The sequence below is a fragment of the Diadema antillarum genome, unplaced genomic scaffold (genome assembly GCF_040938485.1).
Source record: "Diadema antillarum isolate AM-2024a unplaced genomic scaffold, OU_Dant_1.0 seq00000975_RagTag, whole genome shotgun sequence".
In the NCBI taxonomy this organism is placed as follows: Eukaryota; Metazoa; Echinodermata; class Echinoidea; order Diadematoida; family Diadematidae; genus Diadema; species Diadema antillarum.
Genome location: NW_027271817.1, coordinates 547,651 through 571,567, shown reverse-complemented (window position 1 = coordinate 571,567; position 23,917 = coordinate 547,651). Strand labels below are relative to the sequence as shown.

Sequence of the window (23,917 nt, the reverse complement as noted above, 5' to 3'; positions counted from 1 at the left end):
CTATACTTGAATATGATTATTCCAGGGTGCTAATATCCCTTGTGATGTTGTGCCCAGGTCAGTTAACTCTCACAAGTGGACACAAAAAATAAATAATGCATGACTGGTAAACAAATGCCAAAGTGAACATGTGGAAATGTGTTGAATGTCTTGAATTAAAGTGTTTTGAGAAAGTTTGATGTACAATTTCCATACATGCAGGCCTTTAATCCTGGAATGTGTACTGATGTCAATTCACAATACAATGTAATAATTTTGTCATCAGACCATTTCTTGTTAGTTAGAACCCTGCACACCCATAAAAATATATTTAAGAATCTGAAAAGAAAAATATGTTAATTTAGTAGTAAAAGAAGGAATTATCTTCAAAGCAATAGATAAATAATTTTTGCTTTGGTGAAGAGCACACCATTAACTTTTATCAAAAACATGCTTTTGGTCTCTCAAAATGCAAAGAAAATAATATGTTACCAAGAGAAAACTTCAAGGTTCCCTTTTTGTTTGTCATTTTCAAGGCAGAGGATCGACTCATCATAGACTAGAAACATGCTTCTGTGATGCCAACCTCAATCTACAAATTGTATTTTTTTTTCTTTGTGAAACTTGGACATTGTATAAAATGCAAAAAAAAAAAAGAAAAAAAAAGAAAGAAAAACTGAATATGTGAAGCTAGACTTTTCAGAGCACATTGTCTGTGTGCAGCTCTGGTTACAAGGTCAGCTCTCTGTGCTTTATTTTCTCAAGCATTGATGAATGATCAGAGATACTTAATGGAATGGAGACTTCTTCTTTTCATCTTTCACTCACACCATAAGAAGAAAATATGAGAAATGCTCTTAAGAACTTCAAGAATATGGTGAAAGTAAATCATTGTTATGCTACAAGGGTAGCGCTCCCTCTTGCTGGCCATATCTTATAACTCTCTCCTCCTCTATTTCCTTCCGCTTCTCTCTCTCTCTCTCTCTCTTTCCCTGTTCTCTCTCTCTACCTCTCATTCTCTGTTCCCGCTCACTGTGTTTTATGTGGTGCTCTTTTTCTCTTTCTATTTCCCAAGCTGTTTGTATCAAGCTCACTAAATGAAACCCTGTTACCAAACAGGAGGCCATCACATCCAAAGTGATGCGTTCACATCACAGCCAACCTTCAAGATATGATAGGCAACACCAGAGCACAAGTTGCTGTGAAGAATTGTTACAAACAAGCATGTGACTCCTCTCAGAGAGTGGTAGGACACCTTATAGCAGAGAAATCCACACAGGCACAAGCACATTTTGTGTAAACACATGATCCTTTAATCTCTTACTCATCATCTTTTTTTTATATATATACTTAGCTCTACATTTCCCATTGTTCAAATCAATTCAGTCTTTATTTCCAATTCAATATGAAATTATAGATGTAAAATACATGTTAATATGAGCAAATTGTACAAAAGTGTAGATATAAAACAATGAAAACATTGACAAAACAAGGCAAGATTATGGAAAAGGAAAAAAGATGACATGGGGAAAATAGATAGCATAGGTACATAAAAAAACACAAGCTCATTATTAATGTGTATGTAGTTAATCAGAAAATGGTATGTGCGTAAAAAGCCAGAATAGACGTGTTATGTTGAACATACCCTGTGATATAATCATTATAGAATTGATTCAAAAAAAAATGTGTACCAAATTAATCATGACAAAAATATATACTTTAGACAACATCATACAAATAGAAAGAAGACTGATAAATCCATATAATAAATATCAATACGTACTTAATTATTAGATGTCATTACCTATATGAATTCAAAATTCTTTTTCCCAAATAGAAATAACAGCATGTCCAAATTAGTCATCCATTTCCAGCCAATACAAGATATGGAGATACAGCCTGTACTGATTTTACTGTGTTGACTTATATCTCTCTAATAGGGAGACCCACACTATGTAATTCCTTGACTCAATTTATTTTTAGTATCTTTAGAAAAAGAATTGTTTTGATCCACTTTGCTTGTGTTATGACTGATATGTTTGTTTCTCCATGCCCTCTTCTTGTTATGAGATATGCTGTATATCTTTAGTCATATCTTTTGTTGCTTTAATCTAATGTGCTGATGCGTTTAATACATGAAAGAACCCTCATATCTTTATTTTCTTCCATCATTTGTTGTAATTCTGTAGTTGTAATGACTGCAATGACCACTTCATCCCCACCTTATATCATACATTTTTTTTTTTTTTTTTTTGGGGGGGGGGGGAGGGGGATTGGGTGATTCATGCAACTTACCTTTTTGTGTGCTGTGAAAGTGGTAACTTACAGTTAGAAAAACATTGGTTGCTTTAGTATATTTAGCTGTTATTATGTCAGATTGATTTTTCTGTAGCTCATTTTACTGCAGATTACAAGATGTTCACCAGTCATTCTGCTATGTTTTGTAACCGTGTCTATTCTTGAGTTGCTTGAACTTATAAATTTGAAGTGTGTGCAAACATGTTTTGCATGGTTTTCAGCCATGTAATTAGCACAAAAGGAGCAAACTTTCTCTTCTTGGCAGTGAGTGTGAAAAGTGTTTGCATGGTATTCTGTGTCATATGCAGTATACTGTATAAATTATGAAGTCTAGGTGTTTATCATGTAATTGAATAGTTATGTCATTTTTTTTTTTTTTGGTGTGTGTGTGTGTGTGTGAATGTTCTAACTCTATGCCTCCATTCTTGCTAATTACTTTCTACCAAATATCATGGGGTAATGTCAGTCTATATTTTGGTGTGTGGAGTTATTTTTTCCCCTACACTGACAATACTGCGTACCATCATCTGTCAAAACAAACTTTTCCTTCCTCTTTACTTCTGGTTTTTGCAAGAGAAAAATAAAAATGTTTAGATAAGAACTAATATGAACATGAAAGAGAAGAGGTGTATTTATAGACATGTATTTCTCACTGAATGTACACTCTGTAGTGAGGATAGAGGGCATGTTGTTTGAAGAGTTATGCTTATCTAAAAATGTGAACAGAAACCCTCAAGTATGATCTCTTATCTCCCCAATTTTTTTGCACCATTAATGCCATGTGAGACAACACATCTAAAACTGAAAACCTTCCTTCAACCACCCCCCTTTAAGAAATAAGAAAAAATGATGTATGGCAGCTGACATATTATCAGACTGTTCAAAAAATAAGTAGGACAAGCCATCAAGATAGAGTACTTTGTTCCACATTTAGTGAGGTTCTACAGTAGCTGTGTGCAAGAGAGCTGTACAGCTGGCATTGCATGAGCCATTAGTCAGAATATTTATCCCCGATATGATAAGATCAACTCCTCTCCCCTCTTTGTGGGTCACACATAAAAGGCCTAATTCTAATATTTCAGTGCCAGTTGCACTTGTGTATCCCACGGACGGATCAAGGGTCTTTCTCATCACCAACTGCATTCTGTGTACGTATCAAGTTATTCTACGTGTCTAGCTCATGCCACGTTCTGTGGAAATGATTAATGGAGCAAAAAATGGAACTCGTGCAATCTGTCAGAAGGAATAATTCATCAGAACCTAAATGATTCACTGTACTGGATACCTATCCATTCTAAACCCTTCTTTTCAGATACCTCTTTCTGTGTAGTATGGAAAAATATTACCTTTTTCATCATCATAAATTTGCATTTATTACTTTGATACAAGTGAAATAAACACACATATGAGGTGATGATGAGATGTACGAGTTGGAAATACTTTTGACAGTTCTCTCTTCTTTTTTGTAGGGGGAGGGGTTCTGCTCAAGTTCATCTCCTCCAATTTCCAACAATAAAAATGCATTAATTGCTGAATATATAATTACAAATTTGGTGTTTGATTTTCAATTTTCTGTATGATATGACAGTTTGGACCACATCAGTCGTCTTGTCACACAAAAATTGATGTCAGTGCATATATTGAAAGCTTTCATTCCATTACTCATTAAAAATTGAGAAACAGAATAAAATGGAGGTGTTGATTCTTCGAACATAATGTATGAAGTACGACAATTACAATTTGCTATAGTTTGCAAAACAATTTGATGTCCAGGAAGTAACATGAGAATTCATGCAACATATGAAGGATACAAGAGGCATTGTGTGTGTGTGTGTGTGTGTGTGTGTGTGTGTGTGTGTGTGTGTGTGTGTGTGTGTGTTTTCTTAAAGTGATTGCTACCAGATCTCAAGCTTCTCTGAAAAAAAAAAATCATACTATTACTTGGACCTTGAAATGGCATCATTTTACTTTTTTTTAAATATTTCCCATCACCTATGTCCAGACATCCCTTTTGAATCAAAATCATTTTCTGATTGATACTAGTCTCTAGTTATGAAGCATCTTGTCTGGTTAGTCAATATATGTTTTGTTGTGTAACAAACAGTTCCATGATTGATCATTTGACCACAAATTTAAGAAGGCAAATTTAAAGGAGGATCTGTTGATAATTTCACAAAAAGAATAGTTGCCAAACAGATCTGAGCTGCCTCGTGACCTCAAATCAGCAGCAGAGAATTGCATTTCAAATTCAGTGATACGTGAATTCCAAAATGAAAGAATAAACCCTGTCTTTATAAATTATGATTGTAAATGAAGATTACCTTTGATTGTTAAACTGGCTAGAAAATTCCTATATACAACTTTAAGTAATAGTAGCAAAATCATTCCAATTGTAAAGTGTACAAGAGAATTCACATGCCAGAGAAGAGTATGTGGGTCAAATTGGAAGGAAAAAATGGGAGAAAAAAGGCAGTGAGCCAAAGACATCGCCTGCCCATCAATTCTGGCTTGTCAACATAATAGCCTGGAATGATTTCAATCAGGAGTGAGGAACCCCAAATGTCCACTATGAAAAGTGACATTACCTTTTACGTGACATTTTCCCTGAAACACTTGATACAATGTCTCTCCCAAAATGTCAGAGACCCAAAACAAACAGAACGAAGATGATGGGGGAAAAAAAAAAGGAGAACAAGTCTCAACCTAGATCTGTTATTGTGCTGGAAAGTACATGACCATGTACTTTTCCTGGAGTTCAAGCGTAATGCCAAGAAATTCAACGTTGTGAGCTTAGTGCATAGATTACATTGTGCAATGAAAGTGGGAGAAAAAATCATAGTGACATGGGGCATGCATCTTGTTTGTTTTTTGTTGGCCCAAATTGTGCAGAAATAGTATCTGATGGCAATGAGGAGCATCAGGTTTGATGGAGCTGTTAAAATTATGTGTTCAGTCTTAATGTCATATTGAGAGACGAAGGGGCTTGTACTCTCACTCTCCTTTCTCCTTGTTGATCTTGTGTGTGAGAGCACACTGTTTGCTAACCAGGCTGTATCAGAGGCCTTCATTACCCGACACACTTTTCCTCTTTGTCCACTCAAATTTGTTTTCCCTCATGATATGTACTGGGCAGCAAGGTCCCTCAATTCTCTTCGTCTCTTTGACTTCTGCCTACCACCATTTTCATTAATGTCAATGTAACATATGCCTGACCAAGTAAATATTACAGAATTGAAGATGAAATCCATATTTCTTTCCTATTCTGCCTGAGATTTCACTGGCCAGAATTTTATCATCATCAAGACTGCCTAGATGGCTAATATTGATTTCAGCGACTGCTTGTTCTTAGTTTATTAGAACTGTTTGGAGGCCGTAATCTTTGGATGAATTCTTTTTTTTTTTCCTTCTTCTTTTTTGCATCACAGTGATAATAAAACATTTATAATGAGAACAAATTAAGAAAGGCAACCCTACATGCAATATCTTGGAATTTTTTACTTAGTATAATTACCAAGAATGCCTGTGTGTTACTTAATGTATTACTTGCATGAAAAAAAAAAATGTTTTGCTACAACTAATTAGCCATACTATTTTAGTACATCACAAGACAAACGTAATAGAAAGAAATAAGTGTGAGCAGATGAAACAATATATCTAGCTAAACCACCAAATGCAATTTATTTCTCTTTTCTTCCTGTTTTCCTTTGTTTGTCAGAATGTCATCTAAGGGAGCGGTAGATACAACCATCTGCAGTTGATGTGAACACACTGTAAGTATTTCTCTCCTTTATTTGTTTTTATGCAGAAGGTCATATCTCAACCTGTTGAAAAAATCATGTCTATGTATCCTACTGTCTATCACCATGGTTTCAATATGATGTCATGTAGCACAAACAGACTTTAGAGTTCAGGGCAATGTTACTAAGAAATTTGCATTTATACGCAATTCGAAAAATCAAATGCAAAATGTCCACTATGGTAATCACACACAGTTTTGTGTACCTATAAAAAAAAAAGTGCAAGTACATTGCTGAAATGAATTTCATTTAAGTGTGTATGGAAATATCAAATGCACTGCGATGAATCAAATGCAAAGTTGTGTTTGTTTCCCTATAGGCAATAGGCAATAAAACTCCTGTTAAATGATCCTGTAGTCCCACTAGTTGATTTCTATGTTTTATCACCATTTTTTTTTTCAGGCACTGAAGTTCGCATTGATGCAAGTTTATTTCTTGAAATGCCATATTCTGTGGATATAGAGATAGCAAGGCCATTTCACTTTTCAGTACTTGCCATACGTTTGCTGTTTGTAGGGATTCATTTTGGCTAGCACTAAGCGAAGGCTCCTCCATAATAATTTAATTCTGAATAGTGAATGAGAGTCAAACACAAGGCTCTTTCAGCAGCAGAACACAGGATCAAATGCAACTTGAGAGTGATACTTCAGTTTGATGTAAAGTTGTGTTTAATTGTTGGGTTTCTGGCAACAGGGTGCCCACACTTAGGTTTATGCCGTCACTGCAATCCGGTACAATTTTGGGCTCTGATTTTTTTTTTTTTTTTTCAATGATGTAGTCAGACTATGTGTGTTTTATGAGTGCACTTAGTGTTCTAATGCACTGAGGATAATTAGACTGCAAAATAAAAATCCCATTGCCATAATGATGTAGTCTGGGTAAAAACAAAAACAAAAAAACCCAAACAAACTAAACTAAGCTAAATATGTCTGAATACATTGCAAGATCAGCATGTGTGTGTGTGTGTGTGTGCGTGCGTGCGTGCGTGTGTGTGTGTGTGTGTGCGTGCGTGTGTGTGTGTGTGTGGATGTACTGAAGGTCTTGACTGAGAGCTTATAGTTATTCTAACAGAATAAATTCCTTCCCTATAATTCCACAATTGATTGTGTAGCACTTAATACAGGAGGTATTGCTGTGCTTTTGAGTGTGTAGTCTATTTCATGAAAACCATGAAGCAGCTGTAAACATTCTGTAGAAACACTACATTGTGATCAATGTCACACTTTACTTTAGGTGATGGACTGAAAGAAATCAATGAATAATTCATATAGCCAGATTGTAAGTACTAGGTGCATTTACATTGGAATTAATGTAGTACTGAAGATCATGCTGATCGATGGCACTGTTCTCATTAACAAAATACCACAGTAAAAGATACTGCGGTAATTCACTTGGTACCTTTTTCCATTCAGGAAAGACTGCCATTATGGTATTTCAGATAACCATATGGTTTGTGCATATCTTCGTTGGGAAAAGACGCAAGGTATGTTGGGTCATGTTAGAAATATGCTGCTGTACAATAAGTGGTATTTCATTTTCTCCAATGCATATTTCGTGCACAGTTTTAATAAGGACCTTATATACCATGGTATTTTGCAATTTATTTCGCAGCGTAACTGCATTCACATTGCAAAATATCGTGGCATTTTACTGTCAGTGTTAATGCACCTACTGCATTCACATTGCAAAATACCGTGGCATTTTACTGTCAGTGTTAATGCACCTATTGAATCAGTCCTGTCAGAGAGCTCCATGAGCTCATCTCCTATGTCAGAGGGACACATGTCCAAACACTTTTGATTGTCACTAATTAATGTCATTATACTGAAATTAATACATCGAACTTCATGGAAAGATACAATTCTACCATGACTTTTAAACTAATTTGAAATGTTGTGCTATGTTACAGCTATTAAGAGGTAGCATGAATTGGTAATGTCTATACATTCATGAAAGAAATATATCAAACCCCGCTACCTGTCAGTATATTATTTCTTCAATTCAAGAGTTGATGTGATTCCCTGATTATGAGTCATCTGTCTCACTTTAATCTCAATAGATGCAGTCTTGGGTGAAAGGAAATGTCACAAACACAAAATCATGAAATGGAATCATGTTCCATTGTTTTAGAAATTGTCTTTTTTTTTTAAAGATGTGCTCAGATGAGTGGGAAATAGCTGATAACTCCTTTGCACAATTAGAAATATAATTTGGTTTCATGAGATAGCTTAAGTTTCATTCATTGTCTAAAACAAGTGCAGAAGGAGTGTACCTTCCGTGTGCATATGGTAGGTTTCATTCATTACTTATGCCAGTGAGAATATGTGATGTGCCATACCTCCTTACACATTTGCATAATCCATGGACTAAATTTGAACTACCTCTGTGAATTCCTACCTTTTTATTTGGTGAAATTACTCGTTCTTCTTTCTCTCCATATTCTGCCTTTAGTTTGCATCAAACTTTTCAGTGCCCATTATTTACCTTAAAAAACTCCACATATCAGCCTGTCTTGTGTAATATAAAGCACTCAAATCAAAGTTGGCATATTGATTTCAAGTTTTTCGAAGTTTGCAGTCCAGGCCGTGGCATTTGATTTTAATTCTTTTGCCACACATGGGGAGGGAGGGCTTGAGATAACTTTGTCATTTCTATTATGCAGCTGAGTGAAGGCACACTAGGATGTCAGGAGTATACATGGATCCCCTCGGATGTATTGATTGAATCCACAAGTCTGTATATATACAGCAAATATTGTTTAGTAACAAGTGATGGTCTGAACTTGAACTTGTACTTTTCTTAGCTGTGTGGCAAGCTCACCAGGGAGCTTAACAAGTACCAGTCCACCTCTGTAGTTACCATGGTAACAGACCAGAAGGCTACTGCTTAGATTACATCCTTCAAATTAATTTTTCTTTCTGACTATCTTCAAAAAGAAATGAAATTTTCTGCTGCCTTTGTCAGTCAATCTTGACTCTTTTATTGTCAATATACCTACTTGCAAGTAATCTAGTTATGTTTTGAAGGGTGAGCCATCTATGAGGATCCCCTTCAATTCTGTGTTTGTTTTTCCCTATGTTAGCATCAATGCATAATTGTGTGGCAGTACATGTTTGAATCTTCCAATCTATGATGAACATTAGAGAGCTGAAAGTCAGAATGATATTTATATATATCATCGTTTCAGATATTATTGAATTATATTGCACACCCTACATACGTATAGGATAGATTTACAGTCGCAGTAGGACATGAGGTGAAATCCAGCAAATATTCGATGATGAAAACAAGAAATCGAATTTTGAATATTAGTGTTTATGTTGGATTTAAGGATTTTTTTGTGTATAAATATGATCTTAATCATACAAGGTTTAATTTAGTTTTTCATGGCAGTTCACTAAAAATAGCAACTCCCACAGTGGCTTAGCCATTGTAAGCATTAAAACTCCCCCTTTTTAGCTGACCTGAGCCGAAGGCTCAAGTGAGCTATTGCGATCGCTCTTCGTCCACCGTCCGTTATGCGTCGTCTGTCGTGCGTAAACTTTTTACATTTTCATCTTCTTCTTGAGAACCCCAGGACCAATTTTCACCAAACTTGGCAGGTAGCATCCCTAGGGGGATAGGATTTCAATTTGTTCAAATTGGCACCATGGCCCACCTGGGGGACCCCAGAGGGGCCCAAACCCCCTAAAATTAAGGAATCTTTAAAAATCTTCTTCTCTAGAACCAGAAGTGATAGGGCTTAGTTAATACTATGAGTTAGTACATTGATGACTGTAGTTTCAAGTTTCTTCATGGGGGAAACAGGGGTGCCCCCCCCCCCCCCCCCCCCCCCCCTTGGGACCCAGGGGAGGGGAGTGGGGAGGGGTCCTGATGGGGCCTAAATTGTACATTTTCATCTTCACTTTGAGATCCCCATGTCTGATTTTTACCAAACTTGGTAGCTAGCATCCCTAGGGGGATAGGATCTCAATTTGTTCAAATGGGCACCATGGCCCACCTGGGGGGCCCCCAGGGGGGCCCAAACCTCCTAAAATTAAGGAATCTTTAAAAATCTTCTCTAGAACTGGTCAGAAGTGATAGGGCTAAGATAATAGGCCTGCTGTGAGTTAGTACATTGATGACTGTAGTTTCAAGTCTGTTCACAGGATTGGTGGAATCAGGGGTGCTCCCCCCCCCCCCCCCCCATCTTGGGACCCAGGAGAGGGGATGGGGATGGGTCCTAATGGGGCCTGAATTGTACATGTTCATCTTCTTTTTGAAAACCTCATGATGAATTTTGACCAAACTTAGCAGGTAGCATCCCTAGGGGGGATAGAATCTCAGTTCCTTCAAATGGGCACCATGTCCCTCTTCTACTCTAGAACCAGAAATGATAAAGCAAAGAAATCATGAGTTTGTACATTGATGACTTTAGTTCCAAGTTTGTTCATTGCAGATCCAGGGCTGCCTGACCCCCTCCCCCTCCACCCTGGAGTTGAGGGGGATCCATATATGCAGACCTAAGTTTCCTATGTTCTCAGGTAAGAGTGACAAGAATGGGTGGAAGCTGAAATTGCGATACTCAGGTGAGCACTTGACCCCCGGGTCTCTTGTTTAATTAATTCATCTAAAATAGCTTCTTTTCTAAAAAGAAAATGTACAAGAAAGCAGGAATTTGGGGCTAATTGAAGACCCCTATGAAAAATGTTGCCTATTGATGTGCTCCAGTCTCACACATTGACTTAATGCTATTTTTCTTCTTTTTTTTTTTGTAAACAAAAGACAGATTATCCAAATCGATAAGAAAGATCAGAAGTTTATGAGGACAGGGAATTTGTCAAACCTGGTCTTAGATGTAGAAACCACTTTCAAAGATGCTGCAATCATAATTATTCCTTTAGGATTATATGTAAGAAAGAGCCGTGCAACGTGTTAGAGCGATGTTGTGGAATTTAAATCATGCCAAAACAGTCGCTATGAACAGAAAATTGTTGGCTTGAATTGTCAAAGCAGCTCTATGGCTTAATTGTGACCCTTTTCTATTTATAAAGATTAGAGATATTACATACATACAACCATACATAAGATGAAAGGAACCATTCTTTGTATTTCATCAAAAATATTACAGATAGTAAAATATTAAAAATAACTGCCAATTATGATAATAATTGTTTTAAAAATAATGACGATTGTAATTGCTTGATGAGAATCTATGCATTGAATACTCCACCAAGTAAGATGCCCAGGGCCCAATCACAAAATACCTACACAAAGCTAAAGAAAAAGAAATAGAGACCAGGACATAATCTATGCAAAGCAACATCAAAAGTACACTTTTTTAGCTCACCTGAGCCAAAGGCTCAAGTGAGCTATTGCGATCGCCCTTCGTCCGGCGTCCGTCGTGCGTCGTGCGTCGTCCGTCGTCCGTCGTCCGTCGTCCGTCGTCCGTCGTGCGTCGTGCGTAAACTTTTTACATTTTCATCTTCTTCTTGAAAACCCCAAGACCGATTTTCATCAAACTTGGCAGGTAGCATCCCTAGGGGGTTAGGAACTCAATTTGTTAAAATGGGCACCATGCCCCACCCAGGGGGCCCCCAGGGGGGCCCAAACCCCCCAAAATTAAGGAATCTGTAAAAATCTTCTTCTCTAGAACCAGAAGTGATAGAGCTAAGTTAATACTATGAGTTAGTACATTGATGACTGTAGTTTCAAGTTTGTTCATGGCAAAATTAGGGGTGCCCCCCTTGGGACCCAGGGGAGGGGGGTGGGGAGGGGTTCTAATGGGGCCTAAATTGTACATTTTCATCTTCTTCTTGAGAACCCCATTACCCATTTTCACCAAACTTGGCAGGTAGCATCCCTAGGGGGTTAGGAACTCAATTTGTTAAAATGGGCACCATTCCCCACCCAGGGGGCCCCCAGGGGGCCCAAACGCCCCAAACTTAAGGAATCTGTAAAAATCTTCTTCTCCAGAACCAGAAGTGATAGAGCTAAGTTAATACTATGAGTTTGTACATTGATAACTGTAGTTTCAAGTTTGTTCATGGCAGAATCAGGGGTGCCCCCCTTGGGACCCAGGGGAGGGGGGTGAGGAGGGGTCCTAATGGGGCCTAAATTGTACATTTTTATCTTCTTCTTGAGAACCCCATGACCCATTTTCACCAAACTTGGCAGGTAGCATCCCTAGGGAGTTAGGATTTCAATTTCTTAAAATGGGCACCATTCCCCACCCAGGGGGCCCCCAGGGGGCCCCCAGGGGGGCCCCAAACCCCCAAAATGAAGGAATCTTTAAAAATCTTCTCTAGAATCAGAAGTTATAGAGGTAAGATAATACTATGAGTGAGTACATTAATGACTGTATTTTCAAGTTTGTTCATAGGAGATCAAGGGGTGCCCCTCTTGGGGGCAGGGGGGGGGGTTGGTTGGGAAGGTCCAAATGGGGACCTGAATTGTACATTTTCATCTTCTTCCTGAAAACCTCATGATGTATTTTCATCAAACTTGGCAGGTAGCATCCCTAGGGGGTCAGGATCTCAATTTATAAAAATGGGCACCATGACCCACCCAGAGGGCCCCAGGGGGCCCCAATCCCCCCCCCCCCCAAATTAAGGAATCTTAAAAAATTTGGGCCCTTATTGTACAGTTTCATCTTCTACTTGAGAATGCCTGGTCAAATTTTGGTAGAGCTGTGAATAATTTAGATTAGTGACTGCGTGAAAGGTGAACTTGCAATACTCAGGTGAGCGCTAGACCCGCGGGTCTCTTGTTTTTGCTTTCATGCAAATCTGAAAAGATTATGACAGAAATCAAAACAGATGAATTCATGCTGTTGTTGGATATCCTTCTGTGTCAGCAATGACCCGCCAATGACTCTATACCACCAGACATTTCCAATTAAAAAGATAACAAGTTCCCAAAGTTTGTCTTCAGCATGACTTCAAACCTTCTATCAATTGCATTTCAAACTCCTTAATAGGGAAGTTCTCAACACCTCACAGTGTAATACATGGTGTGATTGTCAAAAGGCCGGAGTCTTGAACACCGTTACAGAAATAAATCAATACTAAATGTTTTCCAATAGATAATTAAAACAACTGGATATGTTTTTTTCTGAGATAAGATGTAGTTATTGACCTATTCCAACCTCTTTAGGATGGAAGTTTGTGAGTTGGCAGTAATTTTGTGAAGCTATACATATCAATTATGCAGGTAGCAATCTTGGTAAGTGATATTTCTATGCGGCTTATTGTTGTTTTGCAGGGAAAGGGAAATATATTGGTCCATCTCAAACACTTATGAGTCAATTCCATGCCTGTGTTTCATTACTGTATGGCAATAAAATGGTGCAATCACTGTTGTTTTATTCACAAAGTGGCACTTAATTCAGCAGAGCTATCCCAATGTGCTGGGGTTGGTGCTTTATCAGATGCTGGAACAAACATTGACTTTCATATCAACCTGACCTCATGACCCACATTCTGGTCCAAGATGAGATTTCAGCCACTGCAACCGAGAAATGGTGGTAGTTGAGGTTTCGGGTGCGGTTAACGCAAACTCTCCTAGTGAGTGGTTTGACAGTTGGATTAAAGGCTTCCAATTTGTGTGTGAACACGGAACAAGTGTCTCACATGAAAGCTTGTTGTGGGTATTAGAATATGGCAGTTTTGGATAACATAGGGAAAGAAAACAGCAGAAGTCCTTGTACCATAAAGAGTTACATCACCTCACTTATGAAGATAGTTTAAGGGGGGGGGGGGAAGCAGTTCTGAAGTTTTTTTCCCAAAAGTGCTGTCCAAAATAATTTTATTATAATTATATGAGCAAATTAAATCCTTCTAAATTTTTTGCCATTTATTTCCAACATTTTACATTTCATGGAGATTTTTCTTTTGTTTGTGTGTGTGAAATGAATAAAATAAAATCCTTTGCTGAAAAATAAAAGATGGAAATACACTCAAGATAAACAAATCCTGAAGCTATAGTGTCCATTCTCTTTAATCTGCAGGGAAGGAAAAAGAGTATTATGGAAGAGAATAGGAACAAAGGGTTGGAGACAGGAGGTATGATGAAAGGAAGGTAATGGATCCAGACTGCAGAAGATAGATAAAAGAAAGAATCAGAAATGTCAGCAGGCAGAATTCTTCAGCCATGTTTTCTGTACCCACACACATATGGTTGGCATTTTCAAATTGCTTGTATCGAAAGGTGGTGAGTGATGGACTCATAAAGACTCCTTGCCTCTCCCTGTTTATTGTCAAGCAGAACTTGATACCCATAATATGGTTACGTCTTTCAAAATACTGCCTGAAATCGGAGATATTTTATCAGGACACCCACCTTAGCACACACACACACACACACACACACACACACACACATTTTAACACAGACATACACAGATGCATAAAAGCATGTAGACTGACAACGTTAGGCCATATTTTTTGTTATCATGAGCTGTTGTTGAGTGTGAAAATGAAAACACGTTAAAGGGTATTGCTTGGAGCTGTAACAAGGTGCTAGTACCGGTAATCCACTTGATTTTTTTCTCCTTTTCATGGGTCTATTTATGTTCTTCATTTTCTTCCGTTCTGTCTTTGCATTACACAAGGCATGGCACACTGATTCTTTTTTTTTTTTCAAGATATTGAGACATTGAGTGATAAGGTGATGCTAACCCATTGAGAATGAGCTGAATTTGTTATAACACACATTTCCCATAGGCTCCTGCTAAAGTATACTTGGGACTAGAGCAAGAGAAAGAGGAACAGATCTTAGAAATGCAATTACCAATGTGTGTATCCATGTTCCATCATAGGCAAGATGTGCTCAACAGAGCATGGGATAAAAAGCTGCACAAATTAACAACTATTACCAGTCTTACTGATTTGCCATCACATTCATGGTTAACATATGAATTGAATTTTGCTGCTGGTAGGTTTTTAGTCCATGATGATAGGAAATGCATTTACATACATATTCAAAAGAATTCCTGTAAACAATAGAAGAGTTAAGACTTCTACTAACCACAGTTTTGGAAAATTGGTAGAAAGTGTCAGCTTTTTATTATTTGAAAAATGTTCATTCTGTAGACATTAAAGTGAATCTATATTTTTATTTTTATTTTGTAATAAATGTACCGTATTGATCGTGTTTGACTACAAATAACTATTTACACACTGATAGAATTTCAAGGCATAGTGACATCCATATTATACTCGATTTAACTCACCCATTGAACATGGTATGCTATAGAACAAATATCAAGAGTACAGTCAAACCTGTCTATAGCGGCCACCCAAGGGAGACGAAAAAAGTGGCCGTTATAGACAGGTGGCCGCTATAGACAGGTAATCCAACTTTGTGTGCATTGCCTACATGTACATGTATCATCGTTTATACATCTATAAGTACTTACATAACATGTATGTGTGTATGCTGTGTGTACGTATGCACACGTGTATTTCATGCATTGAACAATGCCGGTGTTCATTAAATTGTTGCACAGTAGCATGTGTACAGTCGTGAAAAAGCTTAACACTAGTGCATTATTATGACTGAATGAGTGATGAATGCAGCAGTGGCAATCACTGAACGTTGCCCAGGAATGACTGGCATGGCTACAAAGCAGAAAAACACGCTGAATTATCGGCTCGGCTACGGGTCCTTCGGGTTTTTGGCCGCTATACACAGGTTAAAATCTACCGCGGGAAACAAAATTTGTGGCCGCTGGCCGCGTTAGACAGATGGCCGCTATGCACAGGGTCTTTAACGGGGCTTTTCTCTCGGGGGATTTTTCAGTGGCCGCTTTAGACGGGTGGCCGCTATAGACAGGTGGCCGCTAAGGCAGGTTTGACTATATAATATACTCTTAGCATGTAACACTGGAAGGGAATGAGAAGGCAAGTAACAGTGTGTAGAAGTCACACTAGATCTAATCTAGATGTTGATATATCCTCTTTTAGTACTGAGCTACATATTGTACCTCATGTTGGTAGCTGCACAACCCTTAGCCTATTGAAAACAAACAAACAAACAAAATCCTCTGTTCCTCTCTGGTCTGAGTTGAAAAAAAAAATCATATTAGTACTTCTCCTCATCTCTTTCTATCCTGGAAATCATTAGTGCATGACTGTGATATTAGAGAAAAACAAACAGTCACTTTCTATTTGCATCATGATGTCTTTGTCTGATTAGATAGTGGTGTGTTCTTTGCCTAGACTCCAATGCAAATTGAGTCCTGCAATTGTCAAAAAGTATGTTTGCCAGCAGCTGATGCCTGTCAGAAGAGATCATGTAAGAGAGCTAATCCAGGAGAGTTCTTTGCTTGACTTTGACGTAGGAAGCCACAGGCATTTTATCATATGAGCTCATTAAAAGGCCTCAGTGATGTTGCATTCAGTGATGTGTTAGGTGGCATTTAATTACATCAGCTCCTTGCAGCCTGGAATTGATCTTCACAATCAGGTCTGCAGTGTCAAGCCGCCCCCCCCCCCCCCCCCCCCCCCCATGGTGATAATGATGCCAGTCTGTTAAAAAAAAAAAAACAACAGAACAACTCAATACTAAAGAATTTCCAGTGGAAAAGTAGAGCTTCTGTTCGTCCACACCACTGCTTACAGCACACACTACACACACACTACACACACACGCACACTCACACACACACACACACTTACAAATGACTGCAACTGATGTTATGCAAAGAATGCATGAGGGATAACATTAAGATTTAAACTTGTGGTTTTTGGCAGGTTAGCAAACACAATGCATGTAATTGGGCCATTCCTACAAGCATTTTTATGATTCACATCATCTTTTGTGTTAGTAAAATTGATTGGGGCACTGATTATCAGGCTGTATGTTAGTAATTAATGAACTTTTGTGAGAGTCTTGATGTTGTTTGCACAAATTACAGGCTTATACTGCACTGAAGGCAGAATAAAGAGCCTCTCAAAGCTTTGCACCTGTCAAAAAACAAACAAACAAACAAAAGGCACTTCCTTTGTCTGTAGATTGAGGTTGTCTTAAGTGACTACAATATTTTAATGAACAGCACTACATACATATTAGACAAATTGAAATGTATGATATGTTCAAAATTTTTGTTCATCTTCACAGTAAGCAGACATAAGACATCCTTCCTGGTAAAGATGTTCACTTTTGCCAGTAATATATTTTTTTTTCCTGGGAAACATATAAAATCATAGAAGAGCTATGATGTGTCTTTTCCATCTAGTTGTAAGATAAGGATTAAAAGGATAACATCTATCTCTATAGCACTTAGAATGTTTTATATGAGCTCTCATATTTGATATTTCGGGGTGTATTCAGATTAAAATAAATAATAATTCATATTTTTCTTGGTCCAGTTATCTGTTCCTTATGTCTTGCTGAGTAATAGAGATTATTCACGTAAAATAAAAGTTTGAATTATCACTACATAAACTGCTATATTGTTATAAAGGTAGGTTGCATGCTTTTCCTCTTCACAAATGACTTCTGTGCTGTATCATACATAAATTCTAAAAGGTCAAGGAACTCTCACTGAACTAATGCACTCAATTTGCTTCGAGTCTGACAGTGCATTGAACCACAAAAACAAGACCGTGTAAACTATGACTTCTCTGTAAACAGACATAATGTTGGTATAGGATTTGTGATTTAACGATGGTATGATGAGTCACTAGCACTCATTTCAACTTTCTCAAGTATATAAAATCACATCATGCTGGGATGCAGTGACAGGAGCATCAAGTAAATGCTCTCGGAAGTAGATAGGTTTTATTCATCTTTTTTGGTGCTATATAACATCTTGATCACAGCATACCAGTGAAGAACCTTATTAACTAACACCTGCTAAACAAAGCTGAGCTGTTGGGTTCATGTTCAGAACAATATTAATGATAACAAATATCACTTATTATTATTATTATTTCTTATTATTCTTATTTCAGCTTTTCTAAGCACATTAATATGGGACAAAGAAATCAAATTAAAAGACAGAATGTATAATATTGTCATATATATAATATGACAGAAAAGATATGATTGATAGGATAGGTGAGTTTTAAGCATTGATTTAAACTATAATATTCATTTAAACTGTACATGGTATCCATACCACAATAAAACTAGTTCAGTTCAAGCAGATATTACATTGATGTGTATATTAAATCCTAGGTATTTCTTCATGTTGAGCATTGTTGAACTTTGTGGTATTATTTTATTTCCTGTTGTGCACTTATTATTTGCCATTTGCAAACATTAACCACATCATTACAGATACAGCACAGGCTTACTAAACTTGATTACCTTATGCGGCACTGGTGTTAGACCTACCTTTATTATGGTTACATGTTTGTCAGTGCAATATGTTCAAGGATGTCGTTGATTTGAAAGGATTTAGTAGAATATTGAATTCAGAATCGTTAAAAAAAGGGGGGGGGGCAAAGAAATTGAAGAGGAAGCATACTTCTCCGATCTAGGGCAATTTCTCAGATTCATATAGGGATGAATGAAACACTGTGTATTACCACCAGAGCGTTCTCACTGGCAACCCAATAGAAAACTTGGTACAATGTAATTGCAGTCCACACTTCACTTGCTGTCAGTGGTATTGATGATTGAATGTAACCATAGCGTCCAATGGGTAATAAGAGAGCGGGTTATCATGGTTCAGATATTGCTGTGTAAACACACCATGTTCTTTGTGACTTGATTTTTGTTACATTGCCACAGATCGTGTAGTGTAGAGGTGGCATGCTGGAGAGTGTACCCATCCATGTAGTGGAGTGTAAACACAGCCAGTAGGTAACAAAGTTTCATCATGTATCATGCTGCCAAGAATGCAGTGTAAACACAGCCTTAAGGTGACTGGGTTTCTGGTATATCACCATACAGATCAATCATTGTCAGGGCGTGATGAATTCAATCTATCCCACATCGATCTCTTCGCATCGTTACCACCTCCGTGGTCACGTCTCTTCCACTGCTAAACAAACCCGCGCCATTCAAACGGCCTGATTCTCCCTCCCATTTCCCATCTATCTTCTCTGCCCTATTTACACCAAAAAGAGAAAATTATCTAGCCTTTTCTTATGTTTCCTTCATTTTTACAATGCCTGTCTTGTGTTACTGAAATCCATAGTGATAGACAGAGAGCACTTTCTTGCTTTCGTCTTTTTATTTTCAAAAGTGTTATATTCTTTGCCCATTGGCCCAAAAAAAGCGCATGTATGTTTTTTCCATTTTGAAAGCAACATGATATGAGAAATATCTTGCTTGAAGATGGATGAATACCTTACTTGTTATAAGCAGCCTAATATTATGCTTTATGTTACCTGTTCAAGTCATTAACCACACCACCCATTGTAATAATCCGCAGAGAATGCCATGATAAGGGCAAGTCCAAGATAACACGCGTGTTACGTATGGGACATTCAGAGACTTTTATGACCTGAAAAATAGTGTTAATGGCTTTTGATCTTATTGAACTTTATCATGGTGATTGATATCTAGGAGAAGTATAATCATGCAAAAAATGGAGAAAAATGACCTTCACAATTATATTCTAGAAGAGAAAATAAGTGCCGTTACGTATGGGACCAGAAAAATTTTGTTTTTTTGAACATTTTTTTCAACCTCAAAACTCTCTGAAAGTATTTCATTCTACAACTTGTAACTCACTGTGATGAAAGCCACAACACTCAAGATTATCACAGGTAAGTTTCGTGTCATTAGGTAAAAAGCTCTAATTACAGGTTCTAATTAAAGACAGACGTGACGTGTTACGTATGGGACAGTTACGTATGGGACAGTTTGTCCCCCATTCATTTAGTGTGTGAAGAACCATGTTTATGGGTATTTTGCATAACTATTGAAGTAAAATCAGTTGAAACTACTCAAATACTGATCCAGATTGTCAAGGAAACAATATTCCCCAAATATTCACCATCCTAATCATATTCAATCATATTTTTATATTTTTATGACCAACCTGAGTATGCATGCCCTTTGTCCCCCATTCGTTAAGTGTGTGGAGAGACATGTTTATGGGTATTTTGCAAAATAATTTTGCAAAATGCCCATATAACATTTTTTTGCATAATTATTGAAATGGAATCAGCTGAAACTACTCAAATACTGATTCAGATTGACAAGGGAACAATATTCCCCAAATATCTACCATCATAATCATATTTAATCATATTCTATATTTTTATGACCAACCGGAGTATGTACACGTGTATGCCCTATTTCTATCAGGATAGTTACTATTGAAAAATTGAATAGTTTAAAGTGTTTACTTCCATTGATGATGGGCAGTTTGCCATTTTGTTTCAATAAAAAACAACTTGACACAAGAAATATTAATTTTTATAAATAAGCAATACCTGCTGCGTGGAACCTCAGTGATCGAGTAGATATATGATGTCTGTCTAGCAGTCAGGTCATTGATTCGAGTCACACCTCAGTACGTATACCCATGAATTTTGTCGTGGCTATTATTGAAACCTGAATAAGGACAATTTTTTGTATCACTTGCAATAAAAAAAAATCATTTTACTTTATATTTTTTTAAATATTTATATCACAACCATTTCAAATTGGATCTCCGTCACTAAACTTTGAATTCCTCTTGTCTTAGGATTGTATGCTCTTTAGTTATTCATATAATTGGTTTCCAATCATCTCATTAAATGTTGAAAACTGAATCCCCGTTTCTACAAAAAACTATACCATCCCTTTAATGCTGATTTTTCATTGTGTATTTTGCCATTTTCCACTCCCCCTTTCTGAAAATTGTTCAGTCAAGTACATGTATTGTTTAAAGTGTCTATAACTCAAAAAGTAGTTACAATGTTGGGATGCTTTCTTCAGGATGATTGACCATTTGTGTACTGAGAGACCTTCCCAGCTAGCTACATGCATTCACATGCATTATGTATGAGGATGTCCCATACGTAACGCATTTGTCCCATACGTAACATTATTTAAATGCCTCATAAAAAATATTCCTTTTGCTGTTTTTTCTTTTTTCTGTGGTATTTAATTAATCTAAACAATAAATTAGAACTTTCCAAAAGGGCATTAATATAACCCTAGCAATTTCAGAAAAAACCTAAAAAAATGACCTCAATTTGTTACGTATGGGACATCTCATGATAGGACACGAGCTAATTTGCATAATCATTTGCATAATCCCTAAATTTTCATACAAAGTTAAACTATTTGATGAACTTCTTATGTCCACATATTAATCAAATATCATTTGCTTTCCTTTGAATTAATATGAATTTTTATAAATGTCCCATACGTAACGCTGTGTTTCACAATTATGCAAATGAAGCCCTTGGAATTTGCATAAATTTACGTAATATAATTTTTTCTCTATGGAAATCAAAACTTCAACTCATAAGCTTCAAAATGATACCAAACATGTCAATATTGAGCAAAGATGAATTTTTGCCTTCTGAGGGGACCTTATCTTGGACTTGCCCATAAGCATTTAATTCAATGTTGGATTCTGATTTAACAAGATGAATGTCCCAGAGGGTGTGAGTGAAGCCATTTCCATCAAAATGGATGTAACTTTTAAAATTTTGGGTTTCCATTGCTAGATGATGACAGTTTAATTTGTAAGCTTTTTTTCTGATATGGAATTCTTTTTACATTCATTCATAAATCAGCATTGTTGACATTGAATAATTTCAGATACCGGCCTCGCTGTTTTTAACTTTGAATGTTTTCATCATTGGTTTTTACTTCCACCTAAATTTCCTCACTTTCAACACCCAAATGAGATGCATTTTACTCTACCTGTGAGCTCTTCATGCAATAGATCTAATTCATTATTTGTCACCGGAATGTAAATTTCTTGAAGCAGTCAGTATTTCTGCTTCATTCTGTCCCTGCTGGGCTGACTTTCTCTTGTTCTGACACTTGATTCTGAAAAACCTGCCCAAGGCTGTTCTCTGCATCACAGTGTCAATAGACAGGCCAGAGGGAAGAAGAAGTCTCTATTATGAGCTGATTTCTTTCAAATGTAAATAATGGATCCATTGGCCAGAATCTGTCAATCAAAAAATGGTTCTGTTGACTCAGGGTGCCTGAATAGGGCAAGTATGATGACAAAGAATCGTCCTCCAAATTAACCCACTTGTAATTTTGTCAGAAATTACTATGTTGCCCTTTCCTTTTATCATTCAAGCAAGATAAAACGAAAATGTAAACCATTCCCCTGGGACATTTCAACGTTCAGTTGATCTTTGATGTGTAGACTGTTTTGTATATATTACACAAAGGTTGAAAGCTCTCAAGATATTCCCCAACCTTTCATATCCATCTTGTTCCTCAGCACCTGCATTGTTACAACAGTGCATTTCATTTTTTTTAGATATTCAGAACTGGGTCATGTTTTTGTAGCATTTAATGTGAGATGTCAGGATTCTTAAGAAAATAACAATGTGAATATGTTATCTGCTTACCCCGTATGCCAGCCAAAATTGGCATACTTCATTCTTGGGAGTATAGGACATGACTTGGAAGAGGTTTATGATACTTTCAGGAGACATTTGTAAATGATAAAAGCATTTGCTTTTTATATCAGAAGAAGCAGCATAAAAAATTGTACTGATGTTCTTGGCATTGATGACAAGAAAAATCTGCATTCAGTTGATGTGAGATGAATTGATTTATTGCAGTGGTAATGTGTAAGTGGTGTGCTAGATATATCAAACCTGATTACACTGTACTGCACTTGAGCTTCCTTTGTTTTCTCATATTTTGATCAATATGAAGGAACGATGGAAATGCAAAATATATATTAATTTTCATGTTATTCGTGGTCAAGAAGCTTTTCATCTTCTTGTCCTGACAACATTGCCTCTTTGATTATGGTATTCTCTCATGGATATAACTCACAGTTTTCATTTATTTCTTATATTCCACTCTTTTTTTTTTTTTTTTTTTTGGGGGGGGGATATATTATGCAGTACAGTGTAGTTTGTAGTCTGAAAATATCTTCCAAATGAATTGTAACATATTGTGATCTTACAAAGCTTATATGTCCAGAAATTTTCTTTCTGAAAATACCATTGCTTGTCTGTGAAATTTGACTACAATTCCTATACTTTCATGGGTCTGATGTCTTGTTGCATTAGGATGAAATTTTCATGATTCAGGGCAAAATTATGATTATTTCTTCAAATTTCATCTGCTTTTCTATGAATTGCCAGTTTGTTTTCAATCATAATAATTATAGTCTGCTATGCTACTGTAGTTGCACTTTTATAACCCTACGTAGTTCCTGCACAAGTTTTGTGAATTTGTATTACCCATGATCCTCTGTGTATTATGTGGGTATGTCTGATGTATCCACATTTTTACTTCAAATAAGCCAAAGGCTGTAAGTAAACTAGTGTAGCTAATGATGCTTTGAGTCATTTATAAATCATGACCCATCTTAGAAATTTACAAAATCTTTTTTCTCGCATCATGCAATGATGAATTAAGATTTAGAATCGTGTGTGTTCATGTCGTGAGTCTTTATTCAGCTGAATAAAGAAGCCCAAGGCAAAATCCATCCTCTGGATCTAAAACTTCTTTTAATAGCAAAGTTTGTGTATTCAAGTGCCTTGTTAGGTTGAATATTATTTAACAGATCTGCCTGCAATTGCCCTGTTTGGTCTGAGGACTTTTGGCCCGTCGCAGTAGCAAAATCAGCATTTCTAATGGGAGGGAGAAGAAAAGGAATCTTTCTGTTTCTGTATTTTCCCTAGAATATTAATGTTTTTGCTTTATATTTGCAAATTATTCTTCACCAAGTTTTTTGCTTGATCAAATTTGTGAATTCTTGAACC

The 23,917-nt window shown here is 36.9% G+C and overlaps 2 protein-coding genes across 3 annotated transcripts in view; both read left to right on the top strand.

Annotated features, from left to right (window-relative positions):
- Positions 1–23,917, top strand: part of LOC139742036 (cytochrome c oxidase assembly factor 1 homolog) — a 425,467-nt gene that overhangs the window by 183,039 nt on the left and 218,511 nt on the right. The window lies entirely within an intron of this gene.
- Positions 1–23,917, top strand: part of LOC139742052 (TOX high mobility group box family member 4-like) — a 193,553-nt gene that overhangs the window by 40,576 nt on the left and 129,060 nt on the right. For both annotated transcript variants that reach the window (XM_071652612.1, XM_071652613.1), the window contains exon 2: positions 5,993–6,047. The gene's annotated coding sequence lies outside the window, so the exon portion shown is untranslated. The remainder of the gene's footprint in view (positions 1–5,992; positions 6,048–23,917) is intronic.